The sequence below is a fragment of the Periplaneta americana genome, chromosome 14 (assembly GCF_040183065.1).
Source record: "Periplaneta americana isolate PAMFEO1 chromosome 14, P.americana_PAMFEO1_priV1, whole genome shotgun sequence".
Lineage (NCBI taxonomy): Eukaryota > Metazoa > Arthropoda > Insecta > Blattodea > Blattidae > Periplaneta > Periplaneta americana.
Genome location: NC_091130.1, coordinates 68,258,341 through 68,276,893, shown reverse-complemented (window position 1 = coordinate 68,276,893; position 18,553 = coordinate 68,258,341). Strand labels below are relative to the sequence as shown.

Genomic DNA, 18,553 nt, shown 5'->3' with positions numbered 1-18,553 from the left:
GATAACTCAACTACTTTTCGTCGGAAACCGTGGATTCCCCATCTCTTAGTGCTTGTCTACAACCCCTCTATAACCAGATAAATGTCTTCAGTAAAATTCTTGAACATCCTGTGCGTATAACTTCCTTGGAAAGGGTTACCTAATTCATGGGTAGGCTGCAATATATTCTAAAAAGTAATGTTATTCAGTTCTGTTTTGTTATGAACTCGAAACAGACGCTAGCACAATAGCCTGCATGCGTAACTATAGAAAGTTAATACAAGCTTGGCATGATTCTCATAAAAATCTTAATGAATGTATGAATGAATGAATTAGGTGTCTATGTCCCATTAAGTGCTAAGGCCTCTTTCAAAGGGGTAACTCGTTCAGAATCCCACGTGGTGAGCTATTCCACATGAGCTATAATAGCTCATAGAGACAGTCAAAATTCTTGAATAAAAGGGGCTAAAATTCTTGATTAAAAAGGATACAAATTCTTGGGTGAAAACGAAAAATTCTTGAGTGAAAAAAAAAAAAAATTTCTTGAGTAAACCTGAAATTTTCAACCTGTTTTATTAAATTATTATGTTGCTTAAGATAATTGACAATTATAATTATATATTCAAAGTTTTACGTTGACAACAATTCCAAGATACTTAACATAATTTAACATTCAAAGTTGTACGCAGACAACAGTTCTAAGTTTGTCATTGTAACATTTGTTCTTCTATTTGTTAGCACACACGAGAACTGTGAAAAAAAACGTTCACAGTTAACATTAGAAACTGGAACCCATATAGCTTGGAGTGCTCCGTCCACAAAATCACTGTGATCTTCATGTAACGACAGCAAACCTTCTCGCACTGAAAGTCCAGGACTATTTTTAACTATATGCATTTTTCAATCAGAACTTCTAAAATTTCCAAATTTAGGTAATGTATTTATTAATTGCTGAAAAATTTCGTCTTTTCGCGAAAATATGTTAAATTCGCGAGTCATAGGATTTTTGCGATTTTTCGCGAGTATTTCGCGAGTTGAAACATGTAATTATATGATATTTTTTATGTGAACCATGTTTTAAACTATGTTTATTTGGTTTTTAGGTTTTCCGCGATTTCGCGAGTCACCAATTTTTACTGTCTCTACTCATAGTCTTTAATTAGTGTTCACACTGTTGCGGGTTGTCACGCATGTAACTTATTCTTGCTTGTAGACTTCTCCCAGGTATTTCGGCTCTGCGCTGCACTAGACCAATGCACTCCAGCGATTTTCCTAAAAAAATCTGCCTACCTCGTTCTCGGTCTGCTTCAATTTCTTTTGACGATGCAGGGATCCCACGCCGTAAAGATCTGCGCCCACTTGTAGTTGGGCAGCCTTGTTACATGCCCCCCCCACCAAATTCCATGTTATACTCTTGGCACATTGAGCCACGTCGGATAGTCCTGACATATTTCTTAATCTTGTTGTGAAGGTTTTGTCACTGAGAGGTACACCCAGTATTTTGCGTTCCATCTTTCGTTGGTAGATTATTCTCATAATATAGATGGATAAATAACAATAACAATATTTGCTGAATATTGTCATGTGCTCATACCAGTTAACTGTTAATAATGTCTGTGATTCAGAAACAGTCCTTTATTTTGTATTATTAACGATAAATTCTATTTTAATGTATGCTATTGACGAATTTTCTGTTATTTATAGCTTCATTCCGTTCATTAGACAAACTTAAATCTTACTCGTACAGCGTTATTTATTATAACCGCATTACCTTAATTCCTGTATAAATTCTATATTAGAGTCGCGCACAACCGGTTACGAAAAATATAAATTGCATATTGCTATTGAACGCCTGGCGGTATAGTCAGTATGCAAAGCTCTCCCATCTCGCAAAGGCAGACCACATTGAGCATGCAAGAGCTACAAGACCTCTTGCAAGGACGCGCTTTCATCGTGTAGACCTACCATTTAACTGATAATTCTTCCTCTCTCACTATATTCAATCAATCAATCATTCAATCAATCAATCATCCATTCATCCATCTATCGACTCATTGATTCATTCATGTATGAATTGATTGATTGGTTTATTCATTAATTCACTGATTGATCAATTCATTGGTTCATTAGTTGCTTCATGCATAAATTCATTGATTGATTCATTCATCCAGTCCAGGTATTACAGTTAGGTACCTTCAAGAATAACAACATGCTTCGTGAAAGTAGAAACATTTGAGCTTCAGAGTACTTTTCTTTTTGTTAATAACACTCTGTCTTCTTAAAAAATGACTTTTTAATGAAATATTAATGCAGCTCTTTAAAGTAATTAAAAGATATATAGGACTATTAACAACTACTGTGTTAGAGATTTTGAGTTGAAAGTGTAAATATTACAATAGAATGTAGGCCTGTGTATTTATTTGCTCTTCTTTTTAGTAAGTATTTATAATTTATTTTATTCTTGCACTTTTTACGCACCGGATTTCATATTCTGCATTACACTAATTACCTTTGTTGTTACCGGTGTCCAATTGTTCATTTATGTATTAGTTATGAAGATAAGTGTATTAAAGTGTCCAATCAGTAATAAATTGTAGGCCTATGTCAAGCAAACACATTTTTAATAAGACAAAATAAATTTCCTTCAATTGTTACTCCGTTTGTGTACTCAAAAAATGTCGGTTTCATGTATGATGAACTGCGCGTGGGGTAATCGGTTGAAAATCGAATATTCGGTCGGTTGCCCGACCTTGATGGTTGTTCTCTAACCGGTTGAATCTAAACCGGTTGTAAGCACTATTTTGCAACTTTCTTCTCTATACGCAATCATAGGGAATTCCTCAAATCCTCTCTCAATTTTTTATTTATTTTAATCAACTGGTCTGTTCTCTCCAGAAAATGAATCTCTCCACATCTTTTTAACGTGTCTGCATAGGTCTTTGAGACAACGTATAATATTGCAATAATTAGATCTTGTAACATTAATGAACATACAACGAAGGCTTTTCTTAAGCCTTCAGCGATTCTTTTAATTCTGGAATCAACTCCGAACAAATCTCTCGGACATCGAAACGAAACCAGGCAACGATGCGACGTTGTAACGTGTGGAACGAGTTGGAAGGGTGTCATTTTCAGAACCTCCTTTTAAACCATATACATATTTAATGCTATAATTGATACTATGTAGAATGTGTACTGTATGGTTGCAATAATGCTGGTTCGAGTCTTCATGAGGAAAGAAATTTTCTAACGAAATTTCTGCAGTGTATGGAATCAGTGCGCTTGAGGAGCTACGATAAGTAGCGAAATCCGGTTGCGAAAGCCAGGTACAACGGTTGAAGGGATCATCGTACTAATCACACGATACCTCCATTCTGGTTGGATGATCGTCCACCTCTGCTTCGGCATGTGAACGTGAGGCCAGCAGTCGGCTGGTCTGTTTGGGCCCTTCAAGGGCTCTGGCGCCATGGATTACAAAAAAAAAAGTAAATATGTAGTCTTCATAAAAATTACTGAGCTACCTAGTTCTTCGCATCTCACTATGCAAACGAGTAAGACATTTATTTAATGGCCAGGCGTGGAACGACTCTTCTAAGGACATGTAAATAGTACCGGCGGGTATGTGTTCACTTGTAGAACATGTTCCTTTTTTACTCACTTTATAAATTCATAATGTTTGTAACAAACATACCCTACGTCCTGTAAGTATACTGGAGTGCATTCTTGTCTTTCTCGTATTGTTATATTTTCTGGTTTACACTGAATTCGCTGTCATAATTTTGAAATTCCAATCACATTCGGGGACTACCGGCGTACCTTGGGCGTCAATCCATTCATCTGGTGATCTGAGGCCGCATTTGGGTGTAAGTTCGAAACCAGCTTCGTGTGATTATCTTTTTGTAAATTTTACGGAATTTTCTTCAATTGTAAGGTGAATATCTGGTAACCCTTGGCGAATTCTCGTACTGATTTTGCCAGATATCATCACCAATTCTATCGACGCTGAAAGATAACTTCGTAGATGGTAAAGCGTAATTAAATAACCCATTAATATAACTCAGATTTCAGAATTACTATAACAGTTTCAGCCTAATTTCCGGAAAGTAGTCCTAATAATATCTTTTGAAACGAGTATATAATGTTACAGGCCTACTTCATAGTAGTCTATGAATCAATGTTTAGGAAACGAACGAAGCTAGTTTCCTAATTTTGACGAATACAATAACTGTATAACATCATTAACGTTTTTCATACGCTATTTCTTTGTAGCCTACGACAGAATTAGTCCACACCTGTGGAGTAACGGTTAGCGCGTCTGGCCGCGAAACCAGGTGGCCCGGTTCGATTCCCGTTCGGGGAAAGTTACCTGGTTGAGGTTTTTTCCGGGGTTTTCCCTCAACCCAATATGAGCAAATGTTGGGTAACTTTCGGTATTGGACCCCGGACTCATTTCACCGGCATTATCACCTTCATCTCATTCAGACGCTAAATAACCTGAGATGTTGATAAAGCGTCGTAAAATAACCTATTAAAACGACAGAATTATAAAACAATAAGAAAGTAACATATCAAATTTGTAATTAAAATCATAGTCTATGAAGAATGAGTTCCTATGATAGCAAATGTTATTGCAAGGAAAGTTCGTTTAATAATATTAATTCTATGTCACAAGTTACGTTTTGGTTGGCATGGTAATATTTCATGACACCGATGTAATATGTGGCATATTGTGCACGATTTTATCTAACAATAAACACTGGTTATAGATTAATGCTGATGTACAAAAATAATTTCATTTACTATGCATTTATTCTGACGCTCGATAAATGGCTAGATAGTTACACACCAGTCATATAGGCCTAAATTGTATACTGTAAAATTCTAAACCTGAATAGTAATGTGTGCTGATTATGCAAATGCAATGGGACAAGTTGAAGCGCTTACTTCCTGAAGCATTAGGATTTCAATTCCCTGTTCTAAATGTATCCTACATTTAAACAATGGGGAGGGATCTGAAAGCTCTTCTGCGAGGGCAGAAGTACTGAGTGGGCATACAATTGTCTGAAGACGTACATTGTCGATATCACAGACGTCTTTCCTCTTTGAACGAGGAAAAAATTGTCGTATTAGCCTAATGACATCAGTACATTAGATTCTAGCTATATGAAGTACAGTATGACACCGATGTAGCTTGAATGATGTAATGCACTATTTTAAAACAATTGAGAACATCAAATCGTTAAATAATATAGGCATATAGAGTTATGGATGGATGGATGGATGGATGGATAGATGAGAAAAGGCTGGATAGACAGGCGGATGGACGGACGGATGGATGGATGACAAGAAGGACGGATAGATAGGTGGATGGATGGATGGATAGGTGAGATGGATGGATGGATGAATGGATAAGTGGATGGAAGGGTGGATGGATGGATGGATGCCTGAATGGACAGGTAGGCGAGAAGAATGAGGGATGGGTGGATGCCTGAATGGACAGATAGGTGAAAAGAATGAGGGATGGATGGATGCATGCATGGATGGGTGAGAAGAAAGGTGGATAGATAGGTGGATGGACGGACGGATAGGTGAGATAGATGGATAGAGGCATGAATGGACGGAAGGTGAGAAGACATTTTCAAGATTAGCATCTGTTTTTAGTTTTGGTATCTTAGAGGGGATAAAACCCACCCCAAAGCTTTGTCTTTCAAAGTGCGATCAAGTTCTTAACATTGCTTTTACCTGGGAGGAAGTAAAGATGTCGGTCTTGTCGTACATTTATAGTACGTAAAAGAATCCTTGATACACAGCGCCAGACAAAATTGTCTACCTTTTCTCACCCACGTTCAATTTGGATGCTGGATAATCTCTGCTGTTGAAAGAATCATTAAGAGAAATACAACGCAGACTACTGCTACTGCTGTTGCTACTACTACAGCCATGATTAAATTCTCAATATTAATTTCGTAATCGCGGATGCTGGCAATAATTTAATTAATAGTAAATCAAAAGTACTCAATCAAATTCTCATTAAATAATAAAATTCTTAACTGCGACAAACATGCAATTATTAATCATAAATATAGAATTTATTTTTATTTATTTATTTATTTTATTTTTTTTTTGCTAAACATGCTAGAACTTTATTTATGAATATATTATTCTCTATTACTTATTTTTTCAGGCAGTGATCTTATTCTTTAATTTTATTTTTATTTTAAACTTACGTCTGTTTGTTTATTCATTTATTTTTTGCCTTATTTCTTGGAACTATAGGCTACCACGTATTCGTTATGATTAACACTTAACTGATTGAACTACTAACACTAACCCTACATCCGCCGGCGTAGCTCAGCGGCATTTTCCGACTGAGCTGGAGTTACGCTACGGCTTGGATTCGATTCTCAATTGGGCTGATTATCTAGTTGGTTTTGTCTGATGTTTTTCCCAACTATAAGGCGGATGCTGCTGCTACTACTACTACTACTACTACTACTACTACTAATACTACTACTATCTACTGGTACTATTACTACCAAGAATAGACTACCGCTGCTACTACTGCTATCACTACTACTACTCTAGTACTACTACTACTTCTATCGGTAATACTAATCCCGCAACTACTACTACTGGTACTACTGCTGCTGCAACTACTGCTACTGGTACTAATACCGGTACTACTACTGCTGCAATTACTACTACTGGTACTACTACTACTGCTGCAACTACTACTATTAATACTACTACTGCTGCTGCAACTACTATTAGTACTACTACTGCTGCAACTAATACTACTACTACTACTGCTGCAACTAGTACTATTGGTACTACTACTGCTGCAACTACTACTACTGGTACTACTATTGCTGCAATTACTACTACTGCAACTACTACTGGTACTACTACTTCTGCAACTACTATGATTGGTACTACTACTGTTGAAATTACTACAACTGGTCTACTTTTACTGCAACTACTACTACTACTGCAATTACTACTACTGGTACTACTACTACTGCTGCAACTACTACTATTAATACTACTAGTGCTGCTGCAACTACTATTAATACTACTAGTGCTGCTGCAACTACTATTAGTACTACTACTGCTGCAACTACTACTACTACTACTGGTACTACTACTGCTGCAACTACTATTGGTACTACTACTGCTGCAACTATTACTACTGGTACTACTATTGCTGCAATTACTACTACTGCAACTACTACTGGTACTATTACTTCTGCAACTATTACTACTGGTACTACTACTATTGGCACTACTACTGTTGCAATTACTACAACTGGTCTACTATTACTGCAACTACTACTACTACTACTACTGGTACTACTAGGCCTACTGCTGCAATTACTACTACTGGCACTACTACTACTGCTGCAATTACTACTACTGGTACTACTACTACTGCTGCAACTACTACTATTAATACTACTACTGCTGCTGCAACTACTATTAGTACTACTACTGCTGCAACTACTATTACTACTACTGATACTACTACTGCTGCAACTACTACTATTGATACTACTACTGCTGCAACTACTACTACTGGTACTACTATTGCTGCAATTACTACTACTGCAACTACTACTGGTACTACTACTTCTGCAACTACTACTACTGGTACTACTACTGTTGCAATTACTACAACTGGTCTACTATTACTGCAACTACTACTACTACTGGTACTACTACTGCTGCAATTACTACTGGTACTAATACTGTTCCAACTACTGCTGGTACTACTACTACTACTGCAACTACTACTATTGGTTCTACTACTGCTGCAACTACTACTGGCACTACTATTGCTGTAACTACTACTACTGGTATTACTACTGATGCAACTACTACTACTGCTGCAACTACTATTGGTACTACTGCTGCTGGAACTACTATTTGTAGTACTACTGCTGCAACTAATATTGACACTACTACTACTGCTGCAACTATTACTACTGCTGCATCTAGTACTATTGGTACTACTGCTGTAACTACTACTACTGTTATTACTACTGATGCAACTACTACTACTGGTACTACTACTAATGCAATACTACTACTATTTACTGGTACTGTTTCCATTATAACTCTTACGGTACTGCTACTGTCAAGCAATTATTTACTATAATATTTTCATAATTTTGTTTATAACTATTACTAGACGATTGATTTGTTACTCTGAAAAATGTTACATTAACAGCTATAAATAGTTTAAATGCACCCGAGTTCAAGAAACAAAATCAATAAGATCATTCAGTTAATACAACTGCGTAAATATATAAAAACGATTAAATTGTTCTTTTTACATCCTGGTCCTCTTCAAAACGATTCTTAGAAATATCTACATCCAGCCAGGAGTCGTTCATACTCACTGTGTGACTGTCTTGTTCGGGATACGCAATTTGGTTTCAGCTTTGTGTATGAGGGAAGCATGAACAATGAAGAGGTACTGATATAGCGTATAATAAACTAGCGGCTGCTCGCTTGCTTTTAGATGGATGTAGGCCTAAAATTGTCTTTTTATCAGACAGGCACACTAATTGCGACGCTTCTTTTCCAGAATAAAGGAGGACAGAGGATATACATTTATTTAGTATCTACATTAAAGCATGAAAGCTCTATTCTCATTGCTTCTATGGCATGTATAAAGAGAAACTTGTCTTTACATATTGTACTATGAGTATTATTATGGAAAGCATTAGAATAGACTTCATCAATTCGTTGAATTCTGGACGAAGAACTATTTAGTGGGTCTAAAATTTGATTTAACACTCTATACGATACACTCACACCGGAAAGAGGGTGGAAGCCTTAAAATAAAAATTACTCCGTTTTGAAAGAGAAGTTGAAAAATTACTGGCTCTAGTCTGTCGTCACGTACATTTCCTATGAACACAATCAAGGTAAAAAAATTTCGCTTGGAAGACAGGGCCGGTTAAATTATTGGTTTCTTTCTAATGCCTGTCCGCTTCCCTGCCTGACTTCTCGCCGCTTCTTGGAAATGGCGCGTTGTGGTAAGAATGTAAACAAAGAAGGTTCCGTAAAATTGTTGGTTGCATCCGTCCGTCCTATTAACTGCGGCTTAGATGTCAGAAACTGTGCATTCTACTAATACACGTAGGTTAGCACTTGAAATATGAACATTAAACACATTATTTATCCAGATGTATTCAACACACTCTAGTTTAGTTCTTTGCTCAACTTCATATGGTGACTGTGAGTTTTTGCTCTCTTTGTAATAATAATAATAATATAATAATAATAATAATAATAATAATAATAATAATAATAATAATAATAATTTATTATCATTGTAATAATTGTAATTATTATAATTTTAATTATTATATTATTATTATTATTATTATTTTTTTTTTTTAATAGCAGGTGTAAGTGCGTGAAGTTATTGATTTAGCCTTTACTGTATTGTATTCACATGGCGATTTTGTTCTTTTGGGAAATTTGACAAAATGATAGCGATCTCATGTATTCCTTGCACGGAGCTTATAGGCCTACATACTATTCGGTGAATTCGTGGACACGTGGTCTTATACACAGTTCATGACGGAATTCGTGCACTGCTAGTATTTACTGCTTTTATTAATACTGACTGATACACGTAAAACATTAAATCAGGCAGACAATTTAAGAAGTCCTATTAAGGCCTGCTTATAATGTGCCCAAATTTTACTTCCTACAAGATCTACGAAGTTTCGAAATGGTCTTGAAAATGGTGTATATAGTACATATTTTATGTATTTAAACGTCCATCGTTTTGGAATAAAAGTTAGCATGTCTGGCCGTGAAACGTGCGGGCCCAGGTTCAAATCCTAGTTAAAGCAAGTTACCTGGTTGAGGTTTTTCCCTCGGTCAATTAAGAGCAAATGCTGGGTAACTTTCGGCGCTGGACTCTGGACTCATTTCGCTGGCATTTCATCTTCATCTCACTCAAACGTAGTACGTTGATAAAGCGTCATAAAATAAACCAAATAAAATTATTTAAATGATTCTGTATCAACTGCTAGATTATTTAGCGTCGATGAGATTGATAATAGCGAGTTGGCATTAGACCGAGAACCGGCTACTGACTATCTGACATTCGCCTTACAGTTGGAGAAAACTGCGGAAAAATTCCAATTAAAGTCTGACACAACCTTATTATACAACATATAGGATTTGTTAATGAAGCATTCATTGCCGTTATTTCATCACAAATAGGCCTATTGTATGCTTCCACTATTTTCTTCTTTAATCAGCTTCTGTCCGATGCTATAAACATGTTCTGAAATATTTATATTACATGTTGTATGGTGGATTCCTACAACTGATGAATTGCTCAGAAACACTCTTTCCTCCTGGCACCTCCACAACCAATAACCCGTAAGGTTAATATCTGGCGATCTTGCAGGCCATGTTACAAGAAATTGAATACTGATAACACGGTCATAAAAAATATTATCTAAAACTTCTTTCTCAAGGTTAAGGATGTGACGAGAGATACCATCCTGTATGAATATGGCATTCTCAACGCTTTGATATCGTAAAGATGGTATTGCATAATCACGAAGCATATTAAAATAACGTTGTCCATTAATTGCAACAGTTTTTGTTATTCAGTCTTCAATCGCTTGAAAAAGTATGGTCCTGGTACGAAATGATGTACGAAGCCACATCAAACGTTAGCTTTTTAGCTTTTATAATTATTATGTTGGATGACTGTAAAACTATGGATTATTGAAAGATCAAAAGCTATAATTATAGACTATTTATGAGTGTTTATGAAACAATAAAGCTGGAAATGCATAAACATAAGTACAAACTAAATATAATTTTAATAAAGGGATTTTTGTTTTATTTTGTAAATAATTCCGCGACCCCCTCAGCTCTTCACACCACCCTCCTGGGAGTCGCGACTCCCACTTTGGGAAAAACTACTCTAAACTATGGTCCTAATATATTCCATGTTAAATAGGGCTTTATAAATTAGGAATAAATACTACTACTAACAAGTGTGTTAGTATGAATCATACAGGCTGGAAACCTCCGGGGAATGAAACATCTCCTTCCTTTACCAATGTAGTTACCCAGCTCTTGTTGACCTTCACTGTACAGCTTGATGCATGCACTGTGTTTATTCAGATATGAAACCATTCAGGTAATTTAAGGGGCCCTGCCAATGTTAAGTGGGAATTGAGAGAAACTTGGTATTATTTCTGTTCCTAGATTTATGAGTCCGCTGGTAGTGTTGGGCAATAAGTTGGGTCTGGTCTTTCTAGGTCACGGCTTTAATTCCGGAGAAATGATGCGGATCCAGACATTCGGCTCATCAATTTCTTCGCAGGTAACGCAAGGTCAGACAGACCTCAACCTTGGCAGCAGAAAGGCTTTCGTTGAAATCCCTGATAACGTAGAATGCTGAAGTTTACGTAAGTCATGCCAATTTACATTCCGTGACAATGTGAGCGTAGTGGTGACCTCGCCTTGTACCCACTGTTAATGTCTGTACGAAATCGAATGGATGTGTGGACGGACTGCAAACACACCACGGCCCAGTGCCATGACGATGATGATGGTTCGAGGAGGGTTTGGATTCGACTGTATACTTTATCATTATACGTGTAAGTTACGAGTAATAAATAAGAAATACTGTAATCCTACAAAAAATCGCCATCGAAATTTTCACGGTAGTAGATATATTCAACATTCCTGATAAAAAAAATGGGGTTGGGCATGATGTTTGTCTGTTTGTCCCTTGGGTCTTTGTTTTTCTGTCCTCTTGCATGGCTGTGTACAACAATTTCTTCTAGAGTATTGGTCTGTTTTTGTTGATAGTCTAGTCAGTAATGAATCAATTTACTTAGAAACAGACTATTTATTTAATATTTTTTTGTATTACGTGTAACAAACTTGAAAATGAAGATGTGAATTTGTCATAAAACACAAAATGTTAGACTAATATCTCATTTGCTCGAAAATAAGATACTTTATAAGTCCCAAAAAGGAGGCAATGCGCATGATCAGACATACAACGAAACAAAACTAATGTTATTACTTCCACTAGTCGTTCTCTATACTGTGGCCAATGCTTTAGCAACAATAAAATCCATAAATTAATTAATTTATAACTTCTTCACAAACAGTAACTACAGTACATTAGAAAGAAAAGACCTACAATTTAAAATTAAATTTAAATACCAATAATGAAATTTACATACCAGTAATGGATAATAGGCTAGTAATTTATGTGACAAGAGAATTAAGTAAGAATTTATTCATGGGTGGGAAGTTTGTCTCCTGAGGCTTCACCTCAGGGATAGTTTTCACGAGTGAATAAAATCTATTAAATCTGGTGTTGCATACAATATTTTTTCCACTATCTACTAATATGAAAGTAATATTTCTGTGAAAATAACTTTTAATTGAAATTAAATATTAGGCTCATTTGTTATTGTTTGATTCAAAGCCAACTGTTGTCCATGATTAGTTAAACTAAATATTTTTTACAGTTGGCTATGATTTAAAGAATAGTAATGAAGACAAAACTATCAGTGGCGTTGGATACAGAATAAATAAATTTAAAATTTTTATTCGTCAGAAGCAAAATATCGTGTCAAGAAGAAGTTTTCTTACCGGATGAAGTCCTTAATGTCTCCAAAGCGGCTGTGTCCACGTTAGTTCAGCAGAAATCTGCATCTATTTATCAGAAAGAAAATAAGTTATTTTATGAGTGGCGAGAAAGTAGGAACGTGAAAGGCGTTAACGAAGAAATAATATTGGCGTACCTTTCAGAAAAATTGAAAAAAAAAAATGTAAGGGCTTTTGCTTGTGTCTAGTTGGTTTTATTGTGTATTTAGTCTAGTATTTGTTTTACATTTTAAATGCATTTCTAGGAGCGAATAAAATATCAGCAGTGAGCAGCGAATAAAACAAATTTTATTCACTCTTGTATTAAAGTCATTGTTTAGGTTGCTATGAGCGACTAAACAAAGATCTCTTTACATACAAATAGTGGAGAAAGTAATGTATAACACACAAGAGTAAACAGATTTTATGCGCTCGTGAATAAAATCTAATTTTACTCTCTTATAGGCCTAAGCTTACTATAAATTAGGTACAATTTTTTGTCCTGTTCGATCCCCTTTTGAGGATTTTTTAAACTAACACTGGTAGTTAATTCAGAAGCAACGGAACCTCCTAGTCAGTCGTATGACTAGGGCCTCTTCTTAAAACAGAAGCCTAGGGATACACCCTGTCTCTACGTTAGGGAACCAGTTTTCCAATTCAAATAATTTATTTTGTCGTTAATAAATATCTTATACCATAGTGATCATAAGAAGTGATTGATACGGTGTCGTGCAATCTAGATCCTCCTACTTGGGTGTGTCGATCAATAGCGAAGCGCCTGTGCTCACGCCCCCTACGAGTCGGGTAAATCCGTGACGACGAAAACCAATCGCGGTGTAGACTTTGCATATAGTGTTGCTCCACTGCCCAGTAACAGCAAAGTGAACGTGGATCTGGCCCCTCCATTCACGTGCTTCCCACGGTGATCTTGAATTGGGGCAGCTATTCCAGACAGAGGAGTGGTCTTGCTTTGTGCATGAAGGAGATGACGGGAAGAAAGTTGCTTAAAGTTATGTACAGTAATTATTGTCGAAATTATGGGTAAGCTATATGTGCAGACACAGAATAAATGATATCAAAACAATGTGGATCGATGGATGGATGAATCTAAGTTTTCCATGTAAGACGACTTTGTGAACCACGTCAAGTTTGTCCACACCTTTAAAGATTAATGCCCATGAAGGCCTACTTTAGTGTATCACTTCAACAGTCCCATCTATTCATACACTGCTGTGCATTCTGTTGAATAACAGTACAGTTTCTAAGCACTATTTCAGTCAAAGTTTTATGGCTCCTTATCTAGTTCTTTCCACTCCATCATATTTTTCGCTCTCCTCGACCACTGCTTGCCTGCTCCTTTATGAAAATGTCTGCCCATCTGGGCCTGGGTATTCTTTGGCCTCTCTTCCCGATGTAGAGGTCCCACATAGAACTACGTGCACCCATTTGGTGTGGTGAAGTCTCCTCCCATTTCCGTTTCGTCGCTATGGCTCTCTTCATGACATCTGTGTTGCTGAATGATTTGTGCAGCCGTTCGTTTGATATCTTGTCCTTCAGAGGAATTTCCACCACTATTTTCTTCATCTGCCTCTGACAAATCTGGATCATTGTTCGTTGTTTTGTGGTTAGCGTTCCTGTTTGACGGCCATAAACTAATACCGGGAATATGCAGGTCTCTGAAGCCTCAAACTTGAGTTTTCGCTTAAGTGATTTCTTCATTAAGATGCATTTAAGACTATAAATAGTAGGCTAAATCATTTTTATGTAGACTTTTATGTTGCAAATGATGGTGTAATATGTAAACATTACAACGTTCACGCGAATACTGTACAGTAGTGGCAAAAAAACCGGACTGACCCTTGTATCTGATTTCAGAGCCTTGTTCACTCGAGAGCACGATAGACTGGTAACTAAGAATTTCGTGGTTCGAATCCTGCCTGGGAAGGAAACTTTTTTTGTGTTCCTTATTCATATTTCTTCACAATACTTTTCGATTGCTGGTAAAATTAATGTTCTGGGAATAATAAGTTAATTAAGTAGTAAAATATCACTGCAATCGAAAAGTATTGGGAATAAATTTGAATAAGGAAAAAAAAAAGTTTCCTTCCCAGGCAGGGTTCGAACCACGAAAGTCTTAGTTACCAGTCTATCGTGCTCTGAAGTGAACAAGGCTCTGAAATCAGCTACAAGGGTCGTTCCGGTTTTTTTGCCACTACTGTAGGCTACAAAATCTAGTTCACGATAGCCAGCTGTCGTCTAGTCTAACTCAACGCCAGTGCACTGAAACCTCATCCCATTTTAAACTTGGCTTTTTTGTGTATGATGTTAGACTAACCGCCTCTGTGGCTGCAGTGCTATCGCACTGGCCTTTCATTCAGGCGGCCCAGGTTCGATCCCTGGTCAGGTCTGGGTGAAATTTATGGTGGACAAAACAGATTTTGCAGATGGTATTTCTTGGAGTACTCCCGTCCCCTATGTCATTCCACCAACACTCTCCACTTCCCCTCATTTCATCTATCATCTGTAGGCCTAATAGTAAAAATATGCCGAAGTGATGTCTGGGGACAGTAGGCTACGAATTTCCGATGCTGATCTAGGGTCTAAGGACTTGGGGCCCCGGGCTCCGGGCTCCGGGCTCCGGGCTCTGGGTTCGGGCTCGTCAGTAGATGTGGGACCTCACCTGCAGGGCCCAGGAAAGATGTCCTGCCCGTCAGCGTCGGATTTACGAATGTTACCCGGCCCATCTGTCGGACTTAGACAATAATCTCATATAGGGCGTACAATAGGCCTAAACGGCCTAATGCAAGGATTCATCCCGGATCCAGCTCTCATGAAATCAATCATGACGTTAGACTTAGGCCTTTTTGGATCATGCATAATGTACAGTATTAGAAACATGTTTTATTGCACAGATTACTTTATAAGTCCCAGAAAGGAGGCAATGCGCATGATCAGACATACAACGAAACAAATCTAATGTTATTACTTCCACTAGTCGTTCTCTTGTGAACCAGGTCGCTCGTCCTCTGATCATGTGCACTGCCTCCTTTCTGGGACTTAGTCCTATAAAGTATCTGTGCGACAAAACTTTTTCTAAGACTGTACATAGGCCTATTGTAAAGCAGAATCTGTTCACTTTCCTCAAGTGCATTTGTGCGTTCAAAGAAGCCATTGAACTGCACACAAGGAAGTTGTACGAACTACCGGTATAATTATTTCGTTATTGCTGGGGGAAGATTTACATTAGGAAAATAGCTGATATGCATTTCATTCACCTATAAAAGAGCAAATGGAAATGGGAAGGATGACCTTCTTTTCGACACACCGACCAAATAAGAAGAGGAATGTGTAACGAGGATCATAATTGCTTGTGCTACTGTTAGGGAATCTACAAATGAGGACGACTATAGATGGAACGATGTATTCAGACTGGTGAACACTCACTGTGATGAGTACTGTTAGAAACGATTTGAATTGCAATTATTATCCTTTAAGTCAATGTGCATTGAGTAAGGCAATGCATCTATGAAAATCTGAACTCAGTTCAATTTTTACTGTATGGATGAAAATTTAGCCACATAGTAAAGACCAAAAACACTGCTATAGGGCTACACAAAAAATGAATTTTTTAACTTCAATTGTTTGTGAGAAATTAATTATAATTGAATTTCAAATAGACTAATTGTATAATCTTTAAAAATTCTTCACTTGATGAATGGTTGAGAACATAGGTTTAAAATTTTAATTTCTGATTTATAATAAGAATTAGTAAAATGATTTGGAGTTTTTTTTTACCAGAATTAGATTAAATAGTTGCCCAGAAAAAATGGAAATTTCATAAAAACATTTTAATTAATTCTGAATTATTTTTATTACATAATATTTAATAACTGTTGAGGTACTGAGTTGTTGAAATAAGCCCCAATCAGGTTTTTTAATCCTAATTTTGTGATGCTATCCTGAAAATTTCAGACGATTTGAACGAACACTGTATCACGTAGAATGTTTCGAAGTTTTAAAAATGTTGAAAAAATTAGATGCGTAGAAACACATTTTCAAGTTTCGGGCACATGTAAACATTTTTACTTAATTCTCTTTAAAGGGTTACAAAAAAGAAACAAAAAAATATTCTGCAGAATGTTAATATATGGTTCCAGGGTGTCAAAAGACGCAAAAACAACAATAATTGATATTTTTTTTCGATTTTCGGCTCAAATTTCACCGTTGCATTGCCTTAAAAGTCCATAATGACACAATCAAGTGTTTAGGTTATAATTTTGCACTTAGCACACTTCAAGGCTTGCAACTTCTAAATGAAAAGTTTCCAGACATGAGCTCCTAATAAAATTGTATTGTCATTGTTGATTACCTCTACCGTCCCTAAAAGTTTGTAATTAAGTGATTGAAAATCCCGTAGGCCTATACTAGAGTTGAACAACTATCGATAAAGCAAGACTAACAGCGCCCGCAAAGCCGAAAACCCACACGACAATGTTGTCTACGTCACGTCGTTGAAGTAAAGACTGCTTGTGAGTGTATCAAGACATCGGGACTTGGAGTGATCAGCTCTCGAACGTCAAGCAGCCTTGAATCGCCACAGTTGTTTATACCAGACTGAACTTTTATCTACTTTGGTAACTGTTATATATGTATAAACAATCAAGTAAGTTATTATAAACATTATCTCATCCTTTCAGTGTATAATAATCCGTTCCCCAATCTTTATTTAATTACTAGGCCCTTATTAAAAGGCTAGGAATGTTCTTTTCGTATGTTTGAGATCAATTGTACAATCTCAAGTAAAAAAAAAATATTAACGCTTTATTTAACGTTATGTTTTATGTTTTTTAGAAATGCAGATTTATTTGAGAATTGTTTCTTTTTCTTTCAGTTTATATAACCATAGGTAATATATAATAGAACCAGAACATTTTTATAACTAAGATACTGTTTTGTTTTGTCTTTTTGTCGCGAACATTTTTAATGTTATTTATTTCAATGTTGTATGTTATTCAAAGTTACGAAATCTTTCCACGCCGACCAAATGCTATTTCGAGAATGATGAGCAAGACTCGAAGCGCACGAGAGTTACGAGACGAGACTCGAAAGAGAAATGCAATGAACACAGCGAGCGAGAGCGGCAGTCAGTTTTATTCATCTCTACTGTATGCCGTAATGTAATGTAATGTAATACCACGACAATGACTCACGTTGAATTTATGCGTCTTAGTCGTTCTGTATACCAGGGGCTCTACTCTTGTTTGAATTTAATTTGGTTTCATTGTCAGTATTTGAGAGATTAAAGAGAAAGTTATGAAGCTGACACTCAGAGAGACCCAGAAGACACGGTGTTAGCTAAAATTTCTCGGAGTCGAACTCGCGCCTTCCGATATTGAGTAGTTGTCATGAACATTAGAATGTAAAATGATAGCAAGGTCAAAATTAGCATATTGTAGTGAGATCCAGACAGCCCGAAAACATTGCAACAGACATAGACAGCACCGGAAATGTGATTCATTACATGGGTTTGCGTGTCGTGAGATAGGCCTAATGCAGAATACGGAACCGCGACATCACAGCAAAATCAAGAGTAGTGCGAGAACATTATACTATTATGCAATTATTGAGGAAAACTGAGGTAACATGTTGAAAGAATGAAATACTTGGCATTGTCTGTACACTACATAATAATATGTAATAGGCTGCATTTACTGACCAAAATCCACAAACTTTAAAGCTTTGTAAATATTATAATATTTCAGCTAGAAAAAGAAGTCACTGCGTTGGGCAAACAGTGCCTCCATAGTTTAACATAATCTTTATTAAAATATTAAGGCATAAGGATGTTATTACTAAAGCACTGTTACAAGAAATTTGAAATTTCAAGTCACAGGGGAAAGTAGCCATCAATGGACCAGCTAAC

The 18,553-nt window shown here is 36.6% G+C and overlaps 1 long non-coding RNA gene across 1 annotated transcript in view; it reads right to left on the bottom strand.

Moving 5' to 3' along the window:
• The window catches only part of LOC138713995 (uncharacterized), a 164,436-nt gene that overhangs the window by 48,779 nt on the left and 97,104 nt on the right, over positions 1-18,553 (bottom strand). The window contains exon 3 of the long non-coding RNA XR_011336026.1: positions 12,637-12,699. This is a non-coding gene — a long non-coding RNA (uncharacterized lncRNA). The remainder of the gene's footprint in view (positions 1-12,636; positions 12,700-18,553) is intronic.